We start from the raw sequence: 23,322 nt of genomic DNA, 5'->3' as shown, positions 1-23,322 counted from the left end.
CCAGCCGAGAATCGAACCGGAGATATCATTCATATGTTGTAAAAATGACCACAAATCTTTACATATTTGTGATTCTTTTCCTAAGATGTTCTTGAGCTCATATTCTATATATTTCACACATGCAGAAGTAATGGAATCCCTTCCATCCACTAATGGGCACATGGGGGGATCAAATATACTTTTGTGGATTTTAGGGGTTCCAAAAATGACAGGAATTCTTGGGGTAGTTATATTCAAATAGTTATACAAGTCCAAGTTAATCCGCCTTTCCAAAAAAAAATATTTAATTGTTCGTACATTTTTCTATAAGCCCCATTTAACTCATTAAGAGAAACTTCAACATAAGTATCTCTGTTGAAAATATTACTCAATTTCATAAGTATGTTGACTCATAATAACCACTCCTCCCCCCTTGTCAGGTTTCATAATCCTTACATCTTCACTTTTTAATGTTTTTACAATATTTTGTTGTCTTTCAAGTTTGATGTAAAATTTGCCCTCTTATTTAATCTATTTATACACTTCAACTCAGTTTCACATATTTTTACATATGTGATTAGTCTAGGGTGCAAGGGGGATTGTATATGCTACTAATACTAAATTTACTTCTCTCATTGTCTATGTTGTTTTGATATAATAAACCGAAATTCAATTTCCTAAAAATACTTTCAAATCAATCATGGTATTGGTGAAATCAAAGGGACTTGTTAGTGCAAATGTTGTGCCTTTAGATAATACATCAGCCACATGCTTATGTGTATATTTGACAAGTTATACACTTTAGAATCTCCTTTTGAATTATTTACAATCACATTAGTATTCACATTTACATTAATATCACCATAATACTGTTGGTTCATGTATACTTGAGAAGATTGTGCATAACTGATGGAATGGGGGTCCAGCCTATGACCACAGTCATTGTTTAAGTTCTCTATTGTTTGGTTTGTGGCTTGGCCCCTTGAAACCCCGCTGATTGATTGTACATATTTTGGGGGTCATTTTCATTTCTTAGTCATTCTGACCTCCTTAACTCAGGAAACTCCTGGTTATATGGCCGGTCATGTTTTAGCTCACCATCTCCAGTGTTATTTGCATCATTGTTACTGTTACCAACATTGTGGTAAAATCTATTTCTCCTTTGCCCCCCCCGGTGGTTTTGGGTAAGCAATACCATTGGAATACTGGTTTAAGTCCCTTTCAAGCTTCTCCATCTTACCAGTTTTTAGTTTTAACAATTGTTGTTCGATACTGTTGTATATCCTTAGGATTTCAAATTTAGTGTTTTCGTAGGATGTATCATCCCTAATGCCTTTGTCCAAAACAGTCAGTTCATTAATCAGGACATCTATGTCAAGTTGGTTATATTTAATAATAATGTCAAGAAACTTTTTCCCACATTTCTCAAACAATATGAGCAAATCCATATGCAAAGGAGCGTGATTAACTAGACCAGTAGGGTAGTGCCAGAACTGCAAACCCTTTGGAATAATGTTAAGCCTGTTACACTCTCTCAAATATGCATTCTCTAATTGAAGCTTTCTGCATTTGGCTAACTTGCTATCAAATGCATTTAGCTCATTATCAATTAAATCAGTACCTTGATGTTGTCCAGTTGAGAAAGCGAATGCTGACCCCAGCCTTTCTCTTAGTGCTGGAAATTCCCTTCTTGTTCCACCATTATTGGCGTTCCTGTGTTCTCTATTCAGTGCGCATGTTCCTGTATGTGCACTTGCTTCCTTCTGCTCTATATATGAACAGCTTACAGCTCTGGGTTCATTATTGTGAAAACCACAGCTGTTATTGCCAAAACAAAGTGGCATTAAATTAAAATCCAGAGCTATTTCTTCTTCTGGTACTTTTTTCAAATGAAAGGATATCAATTTTATCCTTGGGGATGTTACTTGGTGTTCTGTCTATACCTTCACTAAGCATGAGAAGTCGGACATTATTTCTAGAGCAAGGGCTGGCTTTACCGGGACTATTCTGCATGGGTTTATAGAAAGTTCTTCAGTCCCTTTCTCCTCCCAGGTTTCCTTTTGAACTCTTGTACTGTCCTTTACGTAGGGAATACTGTAACACTGATATGGAAGGACATACTACAATTGTGCAAAATCTTACCATAACAGTAGATGTCCTTCTCTTCACTGTTGCAGTGCTCACTCCCTCCCTCCTACCCCTTCTGCTCTGCCCTACTCTTCTTGCCCTCTTGGCCGGTGATTCTTTTCTTTTTCCTTCTCCTGGATATATATGTTCCTTATGGTCCCTAGGGATATCCTGTTCCTCCAGGATGTATAATGCCTGGAAACACTAAAGGCTTTGGTATACTGGATGGATGTTTTGCTATCCTTGGCAAGAGATCCCTTACATAAAGAATACTGCAACAGTGAAGAGGACCTCTACTGTTATGGTAAGATTTTACACAACTGTACTTCACTAAGCCTTGTTTTCATTCTTGTGTACTAAGTGTATGTCAGGCTAGTTCAGGACTTATCTTTCCATTGGGACAGTTCCAGGCCAGGCAGCTCAGAGCTAAGGATCTAACTATTTTTCTCTCCCACCCACCCTGTTGTGGCTGTATTCCTAAATCCTGTGTATCTGTTGTTACCTGCCCTTTATGATAATTTCACAACAAAATTCCCTCCCTCCCTCTCCCTGTTTAATGGGTGTTGACAATAAGCACATTAGTATTTTGAAAAGTCTCTCCCCTTAAACTACTCACCAGCCTAAGACCTTTGATAAAATGGCTTAATATTGAGTGTACTGATACTGTTTTCACTGATCTTAGTATCAAATTAGTGCATTTCTTTTACTATAATTAGTTTACTAGTTCTTGTTGGTGGCAGAAGAAGGTTTTCAGGCTAGTTGTTTTATACTGAAATTTAAATACTCAGTAGCAAGTCCATCCAAACATTATTGTAAAACCGAACGCCAAGAAGTAATAGGTACCCATGCCATCTGAGTCAGCACTACCCCACAACTTCACTAGCCAGTCTAATTGAGATGGGTATCTTGAGACACAGTAAGAAATGTCTCATGCTGTCTGTTGATCACCTATTATTCAAACAGTATAGCACAGCATGTGAGAGACGTGTGTGTGTGTGTGTGTGTGTGTGTGTGTGTGTGTGTGTGTGTGTGTATATATATATATATATATATATATATATATATATATACACACATACACATATGGGTCTACTACCGTAGATCGAAATTACACTATTTCGAAATATAATAGTAGTGTCCCACTAATGTTAAAGTGCACTTCAACGAAACTGCACTTTCGTGAAAGTCAGTAAGTCGAACGGGACATTTCCTGCACTGTGGTGCTGTAGTGATGGACCTTAGGGTTAGGGCTTTGGTTAAGGATAGTGGATAGCTAGTAGGGCTATCCACTATCCTTAACCTAAGCCCTAACCCTAAAGTCCATGACTACTACACCACAGTACAGGAAATAGGTCCGTAACTACTGCTCAGTGGAGGAAATACAATTTCCTGCACTGCACTGCAGTGCGGTAGTCACGGACCTTAGGGTTAGGGCTTGGGTTAAGGATAATGGATAGCCTTACTAGCTATCCACTATCCATTACCCAAGTCCTAACCCTTCGTTCTAGCGACTTTCACTTTCGGTGAAGTGCACTTTTGCGTTAGTGGGACACTACTATTGTATTTCGAAATAGTGTAATTTCGATCTACAGTAGTAGACCCATATATATATATATATATATATATATATATATATATATATATATATAAAACACCCTATGAGGCAAAAATCTTACACACTTCAAAGTTAGACACTAAAATCTTCAGTAGTACACCACAAATCACACCTCTCCAAGGCCAACACAATACATATAACCCATCATATGTGGAAGTTCTAAAGATTAATTTGTCTAAACCTCAAAGATCTACAAAACACAACACAGGCACAAAGCACAGCACATTCAGCATTTTAAGCCTACTTCCTCACATTGCACAGAGTCCCAAAGTCACAGGTACAGGGCTTGTAAGGCAGGCATCAATTCAACCAAACATTCTTGTTATAGATGACTCCATTGTAAGACATACAGACATGTCTCTTACCAGGTTTAGCAAGGAAAGAGTGATGGTCAGTTACTTGTCTCATGCCAGGATCAGTCAGATCATGCATGCATGAAGAAGAAGTACCTGTATGACTCTGTCATAGCTCATGCCGGTGTCAATAAATTGAGGTGTACCACCATGGATTATATGGAGAGAGACATGATGGAGCTCTCAGACTATGTGTCCAAGGCAGGTATGAGCCTAGCATTGAGCAGCATTTTGCCTTCTCCAAGCATGATGCCACAATATGAGCAAAAAATAATTAACTTTAATAATAGGCTTAGTTTTTAGTGTCATTCAAAGAGGGTCCCATAGTTGTCATCATGTGAGGATATGATTTGCGGACCACAATGCTTCACCAGGCATGGCCTGCATCTGTCCCCTTTAGAGTTTTGATTAGGGTCTATATTAGAATCTTAAAGGTTTAATGCTTCGAATCACTAAATATTGAACTTTAGTGATCGAAACATTAAACCATCGAAATTCTAGTAGACTCTGTAAAAAAAAACAAACAAGTAAAGGGTGTTTAGGCAGGGAGGCAAGCCCCCTGCACCCCTACACCCTCCGCTACTTAAATATACCAACTCCGAGATTGCACTTTAACGGAGTATGGTACGGAAAGGGTTGATTTCCCTTTCCTACACTGTAGCGAGATCTCGGGGTTGGTATATTTATGTAGCGGGGGGGGGGGTCTGGGGGGTGCAGGGGGGCTTGCCCCCCTGCCTACACTCGTTAGTTTTTTTTTGGTCCTAAAAATATTTTTATAGGTGTTCAATCGTTTAATAGTTCGATGCATACAGTTCGATGTTTATGCATTCGAACTATTAAACTTTCGCGATTATAATATAGAACCTTTGATTATTGGCAAGGACATTGTTCACCCCCATAGTGGCGTTTTATGGCAATGCCAACCTGATAAACTTGCCAACATAACAAAACAAGCAAAGGAAAATATGAAAGTGTTACTGGTCAATGCAAAGGAGCCTGAACAAAAAACTCCACTACCTAAAAGACCTTCTTATCCTGGAAGTCATTGACATTTGTTTAATGTATAAGACATGGCTTAAAATATCGGAGAGCAATAATGCCTTCCACATGTTTAGACCAGCTACTGCACAGCAGGGGAAAAAAGTTGGAGGTGTATCAACCTACAACCTGGAGAGACTCACATCAAGGCTGGTAACGCAGCATGATGCACTAGAGCTTCCTCATGTCCAAATAACCATCAAAAAGGTGCCGTACCATATATTAGCTAGCTACAGAACTCCCTCTATGACTAAAGAAAGCCACCAGGCTTACCTACTGAAACTGGAATAGCTCCAGACAAGTGACAAGTGAAGTACCTCAGGGTTCAGTCCTGGGACCACTCTTGTTTGGCATCTACGTCTCTGAAGTACAGGCCAATACTAAGGGATTCTGGCTAACAAAGTTCACAGATGACTGCAAACTGGAAGGCATTATTGAATCTCCAAATGATGTGGATACTCTAAAAAAGGGCCTTACAGAAACAAGATGTTTGGTGCCAGAGCCATGGGCTCAAGCTCAATGCCAAGAAATGTATAGTTATCCCCTTTGGGAAAAAACATGTACCTGTGAATTACCACATAGGGGGCAGTACACTAAACACTGAAAATGTGATAAGAAACTTAAGGACACAGGTGGACAGTAGCCTCACCTTCGATAACCACATTGCCACAACAGTCAGGAAATCCTTCTATGTGGCACACCTCATCACTAAGGTCTTTTCATCCAGAAAAAAGGAGGTCATTGTCCCACTGTACTCATCCCTCAGTAGACCCATTATAGAATACAACTCCCCATTTGGTATGTACCTCTCAAGACACCTGTAACAACTGGAAAGGCTGCAGAAATACCTCACTAAAAGAATCACAGGCCTAAAGCAGATGCCCTGTGCTGACCACCTTAAAAAACTCCAGCTATAGGTTCCTGACCCAGTGACTCCCCAGATTCTGGAACAGACTGCCCATGCATGTCAAGCAGAGCGCCTCTTTGGCCCTCTTCAAAAGGAACCTTGATGATTGGATGGGAGAAAGGAAATTCACCCCAGGGATCATGTCAGTTGCCCTGCTAGACAGGGGTCCAGGAAGTAAATAGTGTGGGAAGAAATAGCCAGGGAATTGTTATGGCTAGGCTTGTATAGGCCCTAGAGCCGATAGCCTAGTACCAACCTATGAACCTAAGTATTAAACTCAATACCATTTTCCTAGGTGATCTAATCTATACAACTATAGACTGGAAACTCACAGCAGTGCACAAGCACAAAGATTCTTGGATTTTGTCAATACAAAAGCCCTAGATAAAATAGTCAGAGTACCCAGTAGGGGGGAAATAAAATCTTAGATCTTGTCCTTACTGATAGCATCTTGCACCATTCCTTGCATATCTTCATCACTTGTTAGGTCTGACCATAGAGCAGTCTCCTTTGAAATAAAACAAAACCAGAGATCCCTTCCACCAAAGGGACCTTCAGAAATTTCTTTAAGACAAACTATATACTCTCACGTGATACATTGGCAAGCTTCAAATCTCCACCAAAGCTAGTTAACGCCATTGAATATGCAGAAACGTATGCCATCACAGTATACTAACATGTAAACAGGAGCACAGATGCAGCTGTACCCCATACAAACAAGTGCAGGGCAAACCCCAGAAACAAACCCACATAGTGGAACCATAATATCAACAAGCTGTATAATAAAAGGAAAATAACTTGGACCAGTGATAAAAAGAGTAATTCCCAGAATATTGGAGCCCTTGTCATTGAAATAAACAAACAATGCAGGATCTTAATAAAATCCAACAAAGGCAAGTTTGAAGATAAAATAGCTATCCAATCCAAAGACAGTCACAAGGCATTTTCGTTATGTTCATAATCTCAAAAGTACTACACATAAATCCACTAAGCTGATCGTGATTGATGTTATTTACACTAAAGCTGAAATATAGAGAACCTGCTGGCTGATAAATTTAGCTCTAACTTTAACCCTCTCTCAGCCTCTCCACCTGTCCTTCAAGATACACCTAAAAGTGTCTCAACTCCAGCTATCACAAAAGACCAAGTCATAAAAGTGCTATCAAAAGCTAAAAATACTGCATCATTGGATCCTGACAACTTCCCTGGATGCATCACAAGAAGCATGATTTAGCCACACCCCTAACAACACTATTCAGTCTCAGCCTCTATACAGGTTTTGTACCATGCAAATGGAGAACAGAAGCTGTCATTCCCCGTGTAAGGGAGGACCTTCCACAGACCTAGGCAATTACAGACCCATAAGTCTGACCAGCCTCATATGCAAAGACATGAAAAGACTTATCATGGACATAGAGAACCTCCAAACACTGGACACATCACAGTTTGGATTCATCAAGGGCAGGTCTTGCTTACTCAACCTGGTGCATTTTTTTGAAATGGGCACCAAAGCAATAGATAAAGGCAAAATGGTACACACTACATACCTTGACCTACTCAAATCTTTTGACACAATACCCCACTCAGGCATAGCAGAAAAGCTAAATAAATTGGGAATAAACACCTCTGGCACCTGCTAGATTGCTATCTGGCCCCATATAGAATGCAGATAATCAAAATAAGGAAAGTCACCTCCACAAAGAGACCAGCCACCAGTGGAGCCCCCCAGGTTTCCTTGATGGGGCTTCTCATGTTTGGCATTTACTTTTCTGAAGTAAAGGCCAGTACTAAAAGGCTCTGGTTAAATTTGCAGAAGACTGCAAGCTAGGAGCAGTCATTGAATACCCAAATAATTTAGCCATACTGCAGGATGGTTTGTCTCAAATAAATAACTGGTGCCAAAATCATAGACCAAAACTAAATGCCAAAAAATGCATTATTGTATCTTTTTGGAAATCATCAACCCCAGAGAACTACCACATTGACATTATGCCCCTAAGAGATGACCCAGTTGTTCGGGATTTGGGAACTTATATGGACAGTAGCCTAACTTTTGGGCAACATGTGTCTATTGTTGTAAGAAAGACCTTCTATTGCACAGCTTATAAACAAAGAGATTGTATCTAGATTTAAGGATGTCATTGCTCCCCTTTACTCAGCTCTCATTACACAAGTCATTGGATATAATGCCTTCCTTGGTATGTATCTGTCCAGACACATGCAACAACTGGAGCGCCCATGGAGATACCTTGATAAAGGGATACAAGACCTAAACAATATGTCCTTCTCAGACCAACCCAAAGCCCTGTCACTATACTCAGTATCCTACAGACTGCTAAGAAGTGACCTGTTTCTAGCATGCAAGGCATCCTCCAACCAATTATTTATGGATTTACTGCATATCAGCAAGTAATATAACATCAGAAACACTATCTCTAAGGATTAAACCTCTTCTGCAACATCAAAAATACTTTTTGAATGGGCAGGTATATCTCACAGTGGATACCACTGCTGCTGACCACATTTCCCATCCACATAAAAGTTCCTTCCTGTCCATTTTCAAGTGCAACTTAGATCTATGGATGGGAGAGTGAAAATTTACCCCAGGACTGCCTCTGTACTAATAATGGACAGAGACAGCTCCTAAATCCTGTATTCCATGCATGGGTCCACTCAAATTATCTGTGGTATGATCCAGGTATTCTAATTAGGGGTATTATATAATTATCAACCATGGGATGGGTAAGGCCAATCTAAAACAAAATGGGTAGGTTATTTTGAGCACAAAGAGAGAAATTCACTAGGCTTAAAATGGCCTTTTAGGACATCTAGCCTCGTACTTAACTGCAAACCTATATTAGGGAGCCATTTAACTAATGCTCCAGTACACCAGTCAGGTAACAGGATCTGCTGCTAATCTTGGGAAAAGTACATTCCCTCAAGGAAAGAAATATACATTACTGTAAAAAAGGACAGAAAATCCTCCTTCATATGTCAACTAATAAAAAAGATAAAATAAAGAACGAGATGTGGATAAGTTAAAAAAGTATCATACATTTTGTATTACGATAAACAAAATTGCTCTTCCAAACTGTGTGGCACATCTTACAAATGTGTAAAAGTACAAAAATACATTAATTTAGATAGTTCAGGTATAACAACTAATATAACATATAAAGTGCTCAAAAACAGGAACAAAATAATTTTATTTACCATGCTTTATTTTCACTATACCACTAGGCTCTGGAAAATAGACATAGAACTGGACATAGCTACTAATTCTTAATAAACTTAAATTTGTATTACGGAGATGTTAAAATTCTGTCAGAGTACTAGAGATGGATTGGATTCATAGACAGGTAGCTCAATATGTGACACAAATTGCTACAGGTAAAAAAAATGCACAGTGTGGGTGGTGCATAAACATAACATAGTTTCACAATAGTCAAAATATTGAGGCATGCATTGTATGATAATGAGTGCATGATGACATGGAAATGAGGAACTCCATTTAAATGAGCCACATGGGTTAAGCAAATGAAAGAACCCAAAATGATAGACTGATTGAGAAATGTACAAAATAGACATGCTGTATTTTGGATGCCATGATTTATGATGCACAGTGTGAGTGATGCTAGAGTAACTGCAGCACAGTGGAAGATACTAGAAGCCACCATCAGAGCACAATACTGCACATTGGGTTCCACAATGCCACTGGAAAGGATTCAGACAGATCTTTGCATATTACCAGCTCACAGACCAACAGACAGTGAACCATTTGTGTGTTTACAAGGATACTCTAAGGGATCTAGTCAAATCCATGGAACTGATCTAGAGTGCATGATATGCCTATTACTGTAGCTACAAAGGTATATGCAGCCTTAACCATCTTAGTTTCAGGTACCCTCTTTCAAAATAAGTGGACAGATTAGGAATGTTACAGTCAGTGGCCTTATGGATCCTTAACTAGTTCCTTGAAATAATTCTAGATCATGTGGAGGATAGTATCTAGTTAGCCCTCGATGGCAGAGGACAGAACTAACACCACAAGTCCTTTTTATGACATAGCCAAATTCCATGATTTCCTGGGAGCCATAGATTTGCATATTTATTACTATGACAGTCCCACATAGACTAGGGGACCTAGAATACATCAACAAGAACTTCCATTCCCTATATTGCCAGTTGGTTTGTATTGCCCAGGCATTATTGGTAATTTATCTATCTGCTACCTGCTTGGTGCATGTGGCTCATGCATTTGTCACATGACTGACCTCTACCAGAAGTTCCTATGAGGGGATATCTCACAGGGTCACCTTGTTGGTAGATTAGTATAATTGCTAGATTGACAGGTCTATGCACACAGTTATTATGCAAGCAGGGAATGTGACACATATAATACACCGTTTTTTGTGTGCTGCAGTAATGCTGGATATAACTTAGAGCTCCGATTGATAACCACAATTTACAACTAGCAAACCAAACACAGCTCATATGGAATTCTGAAATTTAGTGAAGCATGTATTAGGCCACTGAAGGAATGCATCCTATGTCTATATACCTTAGGAGGGTAACTAAAATATATTCTAAATATATACAGAATGATATTTGTTGAGTCTGTCAAGCTATACAACATGAAACTGAACAGACAACTGGAGCAGGAGGGACATATCATAACACGGTCTTCCATATCTTCAGTAGCAGCATCAGAAAGGCATAGTGGAGAATCAGGAGAGGAACATGGAGCAGCAATACACAGCTAATGCAGTGAAGGGTACAGTATGGTCTACAACTAACGGTCATGAGACAAAAACAGAGTAAATGATTTGTTCAGTATCACACTCAGGATATGTAGGGCAGTGTAGAGACTGGTCACACTGCGCATCAGACATCAGTGTACTCACACATATTAGGGATGGATAAGACAAAGTCAGCAGCATTTGCACAAGTAGGAGAGGCAACTGTAGCACTATAATGGTGATCACAATAACCGCATCACTGGAAGGTTGTAGGGTATCAGAGGTGACATGCTCCTTTGGTGGGATGTAGCTGCCACAGTGTGGTCATTGATATAGTCCTCTCTGTTAGCTTCTGGTGTCAGGGCTTGACAAGGTCCATGTCAAGGAAGGGGCAAAAATACCATGACCATGGCAAGGTACAGACAGACCTCAGATACTATATTTCTGCTCCATGACTGGACATGATGCATGTTGATCCTGATGAGCAATATTGCCTATGAACTATCTAATGCCCATGTCTGGATGTGTGCTATTACAAGGGTGATACTATCTTAAAAACTGTCTGTGGACAATCTCCTCACATCCATACTCTCTTATAGCCATGGACTGCATTACCAGTGGATAAACATCAGATGATGGTTGTATTGTGGCTCATGCAGCCACATATGGATGCCACATTTGACATTACTGACCACAGCAGCACTGTGTGCTCCTTTTTCCTGTATCTCTACAATGATGTGGATAGCAGCCATTTGTGCTTAAATCACTGACCTGCAAATCATCTGGTTACTGTTGAATATCATAGTCATGTCAGGGACAGGCCTGCAGTCATGCTTGTCATGCACTCCTCCTGCATCTCTCTCCCATGATTGGTATATGCACCTCAGAGACATTGCATATTTTGGATGCTATGTTTGCTGGGAGCACAGGTGCAGCCACTGAGAGACTCTCAGGCACCAAATGCCAGTCATGTACTTGCAAGGATGTGTGTCCAGTTTGTGTATCTACCGGATCCTCTCTAATGGTGGATGTGTGTGACACCTTGCCCTAATAGTGTGGCAGGCAGTGCCACTATGTCATTTGCCCATGCTACTTGCATGGCACCATCATAGTCAGTCATAGGTTCCCTGCAGACAACAACCCTGTGCTGCTTTAGTGGTTTGTCGGGGCCCTCCACCAGTGTAACCTGTGAAAGTGTGAGCACACATAACACCATTGCCAGTCCACAATGCCTTTATAACTCTCTGTGGCATGAATACTGCTACAGATTAAAATACAGCAATAGCATACATTGACACACATACCTTATTTTACGTGTTGGTGCATTTGCAGAACAGAGGTGCCTAGACTGACAGATATGCAGGTGAGCCTTGATCAATCCTGCTGTACTGTGCTATAATGGATTCTACTAACCTAGTGTTTCTCATGATGACATGAGTGCCTGGCACCAATCCAGCTCACAAATTTAAGCTACACTTACTATGAGGAGATATTCCTCCTGTAATGTGAGCAAATACCCCAAACTCCAAAACTCTATGATGTGCTTCAGCGTTGGTGGTTCACTCCCTGCAGTGCATCTGTCCATTACAGTTTCCTGTGCTTTTTCTTTCTTTATAGAGTATCATATCAGTAACTGTTTGTTACACCTGTTGCAGTGACAAATTATGGCTGCCTACATCATGTGCATTCTGCACCAGTTCCTCAGTAATGCTTGTACATGGTAACTCTGCCAAGAAAGGACATGCCGTGCGTGCATAGGTCCAATAGCAACACTTCATTCTCTTGGTTACTGAAATTTTCAAGACATTACCTCCACCCTAAACCTGGCTGGACATGTCTGTACCTACACCCCTGTAGACAAGACTTGTCAGGTGATGTGTATACTAAGCTGTGGGAAGTATATAACTATAGCCACACACCCCACTTTTATGCACCTGATTATTAGATACAATTACTGATATGCACTGAGTCTGTCTTTTTGTATACTCTGGCTATTAATTATCAGCTGCAGTTTGTGTTATGCACAGTCTTTCTCTGTTTGTATACCGTAGCCATTGCTTATCAGTTGCTTTAGTGCTATGGACAAGTTCCATTCCTATTTATATAATGTAATCATGCTTCAGCACCCAACATTACATGTAGTATTCCCTTCTCATGTTTTTTTGTGTTCCTAGTCTGAACTTAACTCTCATTGTCAAGAGGCAGTACAGTGCCCAGCCATTGTAACTGGTTCCCAGTTACACATACACCATGGCATCTGCTTTACTGTCACCAACATATACCACAGGGTTTGCTGTTGTTGCTGAGGTACATTACCAGGCAATACTCCACCCATAACTCTGAGAAGTTTCATGTCTACAGACTTTGGTTTTCTTTGTTCCAAGTTGTATGGTTGTAAACATTGATGAACAATATGGCACCACTGCTTTACAGCATGTTAACAAGAGTTGGATAGAATTCTGGTGATGATAATGAAGCTAGAAAATATTATTCTCTCTAAGTTACTGCTGATGTGCAGTACCCTGGCTATACATGTTTGAGATAGCTGTATACATCATGGTAAACATGAAGCATGTGACACACCCATAGTGTCACGAAGAAGTGCTGAAGTATTATTGTAGTGACTGCCAGAGTGCAGTGCTACTGCCATGTCCTAGTGTCCCATTGTAGTGCTACTTCCATGTTGTAGTGCCCCTTTGCTGTGCTACTGCCATATCCTAGTACATCACTGCAGCATTACATTGCAAAGTATATGATTCAGAAACATACATACATCAATGTACATGGGGATGCCAAGTGGACCTGAATAAATTTCTGTGGTCACGTCAGGCAATGAGAAATGGAAGTCTCCAGCTCAATATGACGAGAACTGGATTTTCCTATTCTTCCTAAAAAGGAACTTCTGAGAGTGCCTGTTGGGCCATCAAGAGGGCCCACTTCATTAGGTTGATGCCTGGCATGTGATGGCTAGAATGGTGCATGATTTATCTGGTATAACCATGTCTAGAGCTTCTAGAGCACAGAGTCAGCATAGATATAATGATGTGAACTTGTGCTGCCCTATCCTGCTTCACCAAGGGAGGCAGAGATTCAGGAGAAACAGAGATTCAGGAAAAGGAGTTTGAAACAGACTGCTAGCATTTTAATACATTGTCTTCTACTATCTTAACTGTTATATGTGTATACTTACGAGTACATACTTTGTTTTCCAGTGATGGAAGAGAGAAGCTGAACATGTCTGTGTGCCACACAATGCAGAAGAACCTCTACCAGCAGTACTTTATGTATAACACACACAGATTCATAGATTCATAGACTGTTACTAGGCCAACAACCCAAGGGAGTCTTTCTATGCCTAGCTAAGTTTTCCCAAAAGAATAATGGTGTCCTGCATCCAAATAGGACATTGAAGACCAGCATATAAGTTACCTCTGTTCATAAGGGACATGGGTGCCAGACCTGGTGTAAATTTCCTGTTCCCCATCCACTTGTCCAGGTTGTGCACTGGGCAATAGACAAACTCAGCTTCACATGGATGGGAAGCCTGTTCCATAGGAGGGGAAGTCTCTGAGACATATTTGTCTCACCAGCATGTTCTGTTTATGTCACAGACAAAATTCAGGTCCACAGATCTTGTATTTCTGGTACTCTTTGACTTACAAAAAATGTAGGAGATTCATAATTGTGAGGTTTGCGGATGCCTTGTAAGCAGGCATAGATCACCCCTCAGTAACATATAGGAGACTGACTAGAGGGAAAGGGTTTCAAGGCTCTCCGCATGAGGCATGTTTGCTACGACTTGTATTCTTTTTGTAAGGAACCTTTGAGGTCACTCTAGTTGCTGCATATGCCTGGTCAGGTATATACCAAAGGGAGCATTGTACTCTATAATTGGTTTGATAATGGAGGAGTACAGTGGGATAATGACCTGTATGGACTTAGATGCCTTGCCCTTACTTATAAATTGCACAGCATAAAAGGATTTTCTCACTACTGTGGCCACATGGTGGTCGCCTATGTGCGTACCCAGATCCCTGACCACTGGGTTGACTCTTAGAGGTGTATTATCAACATGGTAATGGTTAATTTCCCAAAGGGTACAATTATGAATTTCTTAGTACTGAGTTTGAAACCATGGATTAGGCACCATTTATTAGTCGGAGATAAACTTTCTTGAAGAATGATAGTTTCTGCAGGGGAGTTGATGATAATCCCCAACTTGCAATCATTTGCAAACGTAGTCAGCCATAAACCTTCAGCATTTACTTCCATTTTAGAGAAATAGATACCAAAAAGGAGCGGGTCCAGTAATGGTTGGAGGGATTATGTTATGTAGTATTTCCTTTGGACTATAAAGGGGAGTTGGGGGGTATGAGGAGAACTTATCACTACCAAGTCCTGGTGGACACCGCTAGTGACTGGCCTTTTGGTGGAGAGGACCTCACCTATTTTGACCTCCTGGGTTCTATCAGTGAGCCAACTAGCTATCCACTGGGTGATAAAAGGGTTTATACCTAAATTATTAAGCTTGCCTATAATGCCTGAGTGGGGAATTATATCAAAAGCCCTGGCCAGGTTGAGGTAAGCTGTGTTCACAGTCTTACCTTCATCCAAAGCTTGGGCGACCCTCTCAAAAAGTCCACCAGATTTAATAGGCATGACCTTCCTTTAACAAAGCTGAATTGTTATGGGTCCAGTGTTTGCAGGTTACCTATGTCCTCATTTATCATGCCCGTGATGATTATTTCCATAGTCTTACATATAAGGCTGGTAAGATTTATGGGCCTGTAGTTAACCATATCAGTAGCTGGACCTCGTTTGTGCAGGGGAATGACTGTAGTCATCTTCCATTTCTTGTGCACAAAACCTGACTGAAGGCTCCAGTTAAAAAGTGATTCAAGTGGATCAGGGAGGTTATGTTTCATGCTATTTATTAAACATCTTGGGATGTTATCAGGCACCCACTAATGTAGTGTTTTTGGCCTTGGAACGTGCATTAATGACCTGTTCTGTAGTTATGGTTGGGGGGGTTGTGCTATGTGATATTTCCTTTGGACTATTGGGGGTGATCTTAGACTGTCAGCCAATAGGTTGGCAATGGCCTCTGGTTCAGTGTGGGTGCTGCCATTTACAATAAGTTCTTCTCATTGTTGTGTATTTCCTCTGAGGTTACGGACATAGCTGTAGAAAGCTTTGTGGCTGTCCTTTGCCTGACAAACAATTTTTTCTTCAAATTTAGCCTTTGAAATATTAATTAATCCTCTTATCTGCCTGTTTAGCTTGTTAAGGGAGCTTTTAGTATGTATGCTTTGTTCCTCCTACTCTTGGCCAAGTTTTTTTTCTTTTTGTTGTATAACCGATTGACAGTGTGATTCTATCAAGATGACTTATCTTTTGAGTTTGTCTTATTCTTAATGCGGGAGGATGCAGCTCACTCTATACAGCTATCAATATGGCTGTACAGAGATTTTATAAATATCTCAGCATATTCTATGGTGTTTACTGGGCTTGGGGGTGCTTGGAAATTAGCCAAGCTGTTGCTTAATAGAGAGAGGTTAGCCTTGGATAGTTTCTAAAGGTTTTTGGTCTTGTTTGATCCCAGGATTTAATTTTTATTTCAAGTAATACTGCCTTATGGTCAGATCTGAAGAGTGAAGCTATTACATTGGGTGAGGAACATTGCCCCCCCCCATGTTTGCGAGTACAAGGTTAAGGATGTGTGTCCCCTGGTAGGAGAAGGGACCAACTGTTCCAGGATGTTGGCATTAGAAAGTTTAGGAAATGCTGGGCTTGTGCATTAGAAGTGGTGTAGGATTCCCAATCTATAGAGAGGTAGTTTTATGATGAGTTGTACATCTATGAGTTCCAGTGGATCATACACTTTAGTCTGAATGTGAGATTAGTCTTCATTTAAACTGACACTCCTTCTCATTTAGTTCCCTCCTGTGCAGTAGCTGGTGTAAAGGTGTGAAAGAATTACAATCTTGCATTGCTGGGGTACTCTGAGCAACTTTAAACCATGTCTCTGTTAGTACATAAATGTCTACACTCTCCAGGGAGAGAAAGACTTGCAGGGAGTGGAGTTTCTTGTTAAGACTAGCATTGAGCAGCACCACCTTTGGATATTCCTTCATAGGTTCAGTTAAGTTGGTAGGTTTATCAGTTTGGCATTGCCAAAAAATGTACTATGGGATTGAAAAGGTCTTTGCCAATATCTGAAAGCCTAGATAGGGTAAGTGCAGACCATCCCTGGAAAAGCAGTGTGGCCTGCCAACCATGTCCTCCCCTGGACTGACACCAGAAGATAAGCTAAACCAGTTGTTAAAATCAATCATTTTCTGTTGGTAACTTGGTATCATCCTTGGAGAAAGTAGGATGATGGTCAGTGCTAGGCTCATACCTGCCTGAGACACATAATTAGCAAGATCAATCATACCTAGCTTCATATAGTCAAGGGACGTATGTCTCAGGTCATTAACACCCACATGGACTATGGCAGAGTCATACTGATACTTGTGGTTTAATGGCCTGAATTACTGTGAGACTTGACAGATCCTAGGCTGGGAAAGGCAGCTAACTGGGATTCTCTCCTTACTCAGTACAGTGAGGGAGACATTGGTGTGCCTCACTACAGAATCACCAATGACCAGGAAATTTGGCTGTGTGCTGGTTTGCCTTAAGGGCTTTGCAGTTGAGGCACTGGATACAGTGTTACTATGTGTAGCTGTGGATAGTGTTTTAAAGGAGTGTTTATGTGATGGCTGAGGACCCTTTCTTTGATTGTACTGTGCAGGAGGTGTTAGAAAAACATGTATTAATGTGTGTTTGCTTAATGCTAATTAATAATCAAAGGAATTAATACGCTTTTCATTCTATTTTACATGCACTGTGTTATATATAAACTGAGTTTCATATGAGACTGAAAAAGATGCTTTTTGAAAACTGCAGTATGCTTTCTGAAACTTGCAAGATGCCCTCTGACCTAGTAATTGCTAGCACAGCAGTATTCATGTTTATGCCTTTTTGGAAATGTACTTGAGAAGCAGGTGCTTATCTGCTAGGTCAGGAACGAATGAATGAACAATACTATATTCTGTAAATGTAATGATTTTAGACAATCAGCTCTGTTCGAAGCATGAGAACATGTGCAGCTGCAGAAGCTTAGAGATAAAGTAGACAAAGGATTATTAGAGAAATGAACTGCTAGCATTGTGCTTGAATTAGCCATAGTACCTTGAATGGTAACATAACATGTATCTAGCTGGTAGTAATCAAGGCCATGTTGTTTTCCTCAGGAAGTTTCTCACAAAAATTGTTAAGTCAGCAGAAATTCATGGGAATGATGGTCAACAGATGATGATGAAAAAGCTGGTAATCTGTTACGTCAGCTTGGTAGGCCATGTCTAGTTAGAGAATGTATAAAAATGAAAGTATTTCCTGTTTCTAGTTAGACAAACTCTGTAATAGCATGTTTTTGTCTCCTTGCTGCAAGATTAAAGTGCCTTAACCTGAACCTACCATGTTTTGATCATTTTTAAAGTATATTTTTCCTTTGACAGTTTGGTCCTTCTGACCGGAAAGTACCTCTCGCTCTAGGCCTAGGTCAGAATTGGGCCCGGTGGCATGCATCCGTACGGAGAAGAGGCCAAATCAGCTCTTCTGTTTTGAAAGACCTCCGACTGAATTGTCGTTCGAAAGAGGCCAGCCACTGTTTCTGATCTGGGATTGGAGGATGAGTCAACAATCCGGTGGATCAACTCACAGAGGGTCAGGTAAGGAGGAATTACCTTATTTCTGTTTTAAGATCAGGGACTAGTTGCAGAACTGTTTTTGTCAGGAAGATTTGCATGTGCAGATCAGGGACAAAAAAAGGTTTCTGTTTTGTCATAGATCAGGGAAACAGAATAGGTAGGCAGTTATTCTAGATAAACTGCGAAAAGGTGTAAAACCATGGTACCACGTGATAAGAAGGGTCACATAACAATTTACAGCTTAGCTAAGGCAACAATGGGAAATCAGTGCACGAAAAGTTCCAGAGACCCGCCCCTAACTGAAGACGCAAAATATATGCAATTACAGCGTGCCGACAATGTTAAGTACTATACAAAATGGGTTGATAAGGATAAATTTCGATGGTAATTTAGATAAACTTGCACTTATTAAAGTTGTTAGGCAACTAAAGACAGATGCAAAAGGTCAATTAAAAAAGCAACGACAATTAGGAGTCCTCAGGCACATAGGTGGCTTGAGGAAACAAATCACAGGAAACAAAAGATTAAAAATTCAAAAACAATGTTCTTAGACAAAGAAGGTAATAACTTGGTAATAGCAACGGCCCCTCCTTCACTCCCTTCGCTTCCCTTACCAGAATATGAAGCGAGTGGACAAGCTGACCCACCTCCGCTATATCCAGCTGTTTCTACAGCATCAAAACTATTTGTTAGGGATCCTATCGAGACAAGGTCTCGAACATGCAACTTGAGAAGGGAGATTGAACTATGTGAAATGAATAGAAAATCACAAGCTATGAGTGAGGAAGAAATATGTCCACTCATAAAAGTACCAAATCTTCAGGCAGGACAGGCAGGATAGGACCCGACTCTTTTAGTTTATAGACCGTGGACACCGGAAGATATCCGGAAAGCCACGGAGGGAATTCCCCATCCGAAAGTGAATTTTCGAAAATTTTTAGAAGATTTACAGGGTATGAGATTAAGTTACCATTTGAATGGAGAATAAGTAGAAAAAGTAGTTAGACAAATTGTGGGTCCAGATTGGCACATGATCAGTGGCGACTGGAATCCCCGTGATGCACAGCTTAGGCCACTCCCACATACTAATGCAGAATTGGATGGCAGAGTGAAAGGTCTGACAGACCGAATCTCTGAAAAATGGAAGCCTAGGGCTGATTGGACTTGCATTAATCAGTGCATTCAACAAGAAGGTGAAACAGTTGATAGAAATTATGCTAGATTATTAGAGTGTTTTAATAACCACTGCAGAATGCAGATACCAGAAAACCAGACACAAGATTCCTCATATGAACAACAGTTAAAGAATGCATTCTTGAAAGGTAGTATAACTCCCATTAGCAGCTTTATTACGAAGCACATGGTAGACCATCGTACGAGTAGATTACAGCCATTACTTGAATATGCTAGACATGCAGAGAGACATTTTAATAGTAAAAAGAAAAAGAAAACCCAAGTATTTTCAGCAGAAGATGGGTCAGAAGTATTTGTAGTACAAACTGGGAGAAAGGGTAAGAAAAATAACAGGGAAATAAGCAATCTGACAAGCGATCAGAGGATTTTGAAGAAAGAAAGAAAAGAGGTGAATGTTTTAAATGCGGGAAAAAAGGACATTTAGCAAGGGATTGCAGGTTAAATAAAAAGGTGACTACAGAAAATAAGGAAGATGAGGAATGACTATATGATAGTCAGGAATCACTGAATGAAAATAAGCAGGAAAAGACAAGTGCAAATGTGATGGCAAGGGTAAAGGATGTGACAGAAGGGATGGAGGATGTATATGAATTTGTAGACGTTGAGGAAAATGAAATTTTGGACTTAGCCTTATTGAGCCTAGAGCTTTACTTAGCAGATACAAAACTGGAAGTGATGCTTCTGGTAGAGGGGAGGGAAGAAAAATTTTTGTGCGACTCAGGGGCTTCACGGACCCTGATACACTCTTCCAAATTACTGGAAGATTCAGAATCACTAGATTATATACTGGTGAAAGCAGCTAATGGACAGCTGTATCTGGAGCCACTCTCCCATGACATAGCAATAACAGGCCCCGTTTCAGGAATGACCAGAAAAGTAAAATTGTAGTTTCTGCAAAGTGCCCAGTAAACCTTTTGGGTAGAGACTTAATGCAGATATTTGGCATAGCCGTAGTTCCAACCATGCAGGGTATGGAAGCACAGCGACAAATGGAAACTTTTGTAGTGCGACCTGAGGGTGAGACATATTATTGGTACAGCCAGGACTTGGTTACGACTGGTCCAGGGGCAGTAACCGAAGAACTAATGAACGTAGCCATCAGTAAATCCCCCTCCTTTGACATTGACAAACAGCATTTGTTGCATTGTACTCTGTATTACTGTAGTAGACCAGGACCTGATAAAGAATATGAGCAGGAATTATTTCAGAACCATGCAAACAGACTAGTGTTATGAAACATGTACTGGGACACAGAAGGAAACAGTGTAGCAAGCTGTTCATTGCCCTAGGAATTTTTAGCACTTTACAAATCTAATTGATTGCCACATGTTAGTTTAACTAAGAATAAAAGTTTGAGATGGGCAGATTTAGGAGAAAAAGTCAAAAGGTGGGAAAAGCAGACAGAATTAGAACTCTCCGAACAAGGAGTACAGAAACAGAAATTGAATTGGATAACACAGACACACCCAGCTGTGCACTCACAGGCTAGTGAGAATAGCTGAGTATTACTCTTATTGGAAGAAGAAGAAAAAGCCTTGCGAAACATACCAGAGACTCTCTGGTCAGCAGGTAAATCAGATGTAGGACTTATACGAACAGCAGGACCAGTTACTATTATGCCAAAGTCAGCATTTAGACCTCAGATAAGACAGTATCCCTTGAGAAAGGATGCAGAGATAGGGATCAAACCTATAATAGCAGCCTTACTTAAGGAAGGAGTCTTAATAGAATCTCCTGATTCACCATGTAATACACCTTTATTTCCTGTCAGGAAAGCGAACGGGGAATGGCGTATGGTCCAAGATTTACAAGCTGTAAATAATGCAGTTATACCCAGGGCACCAATGGTGCCAGATCCACACACCTTACTGAATGATTTAAAGCCTCAGCAAAAGTATTTTTCTGTGGTAGATATTAGTAATGCATTTTTCTCAATACCGATACACCCCGACAGCCAACATTGGTTTGCATTTACATTTCAGGGGAAATGGTATACATATACAAGATTATCACAGGAATATTGTGAAAGTCCAACAATATTTGCATAAGAAATGGCAAGCAACCTGGCGGTATTTATCCCACCGAAAGGTAGTCAGATTTTACTTTATGTAGACGACATTCTGCTGGCAGCCCCCACCCAGCAAGAATGTAAAGAGGACACCATAGCATTATTACAGTTTTTAGCTACTCAAGGACACAAAGTAAACAAAAACAAACTACAACTTTGGAGAAAACAAGTTAAGTATTTGGGATATGTAATATCCAAGGAAGGTAGAATATTAGACGAAGATAGAAAAACAGCAATATTACAAGCACCTAGACCAACTACCAAGAAGGAAATGATGTCCTTCCTGGGAACTACTAATTTTTGTCGGAGTTGGATACCAAATTATGCTTTGGAATCTGCTCCACTGACTAATTTGATATTTAAAAAGCCGATGGCAGCACAGGATTTGTTACAATGGACACCAGAAGCAGAAGCAGCTTTCTGCAAGCTGAAACAACTGATAGCATCATCCTTAGTTTTAGGATTGCCGAACTATCATAAGCAATTTTTTCAAACCGTAGACTGTAGGCAAGGTTATATAACATCAGTGTTGACACAGCAACATGGGGACAAGCAACGCCCCATAGCTTACTATTCATCACAGTTAGACCCAGTGGCGCGGTCCCTGCCTCACTGTGTACAAGCGGTAGTTGCAGCTGCAATGGCAGTGCAGGCTTCGGCCTCAGTAGTGTTATTCCACCCTCTCACATTGAGAGTGCCTCATGCAGTCGCAATTATTTTACTGCAAGAAAAAGTAGCATATCTTTCTCCTGCTAGACATCTTTCCTGTATGACTATACTGTTGAGCCAACCACATATGACAATTGAACGATGCACAACTTTGAATCCATCAATCTTGCTCCCAACCCCTGCAGATGGCAAACTGCACTGCTGCCTGCAGGAGATTGAGCAAAAGACATTACCAAGAAAAGACCTTACAGATGTTCCCTTGGATGATGCCGAGGTGACATACTATGTGGACGGCTCGTGCAGGACGGGTCCTACAGGACAGATCCTAGTGGGGTATGCAGTCTTTTCTGATACTGAAACTTTAGAAGCAAAATCCTTACCACACAATTTATCTGCACAAGCAGCAGAGTTGATTGCCTTGACAAGGGCATGTACCTTAGCAAAAGGTAAGAAAGTGAATATTTTTACTGACAATCAGTATGCTTTTTCTACTGTACATGTTTTTGCGCAGCAGTGGAAAAATAGAGGAATGATAACATCTACTGGTAAACCAATTAATCATGCGCAATTTATTTTAGACTTATTAGACTCTATTCAGTTACCTCAGAAAGTAGCTATTTGCAAATGCGTAGCTCATACCAAGCAACAGGATAGAATTTCAAAAGGTAATGCGCGGGCTGATACAGCTGTGAAACAGGCAGCTTCAGCCTCAGAAGCTTTTCTTTTGAGTGAGGAATTACAACCCTCTGAGATTTTAGATTTAGAAATGTTAAAAACAATGCAGACACTTACTACAAATGTAGAAAAACAGAAGTGGATAAAACAAGGAGCAATCCTTGAAAAAGGACTGTACATCTCCAAGGAAAAGAAACCAATTTTGCC

The sequence above is a fragment of the Protopterus annectens genome, chromosome 5.part0, assembly GCF_019279795.1.
Source record: "Protopterus annectens isolate FY-2018-M chromosome 5.part0, PAN1.0, whole genome shotgun sequence".
In the NCBI taxonomy this organism is placed as follows: domain Eukaryota; kingdom Metazoa; phylum Chordata; order Ceratodontiformes; family Protopteridae; genus Protopterus; species Protopterus annectens.
The sequence above is the reverse complement of the archived record's forward strand: the minus strand, read 5'-3'. Positions refer to the sequence as shown.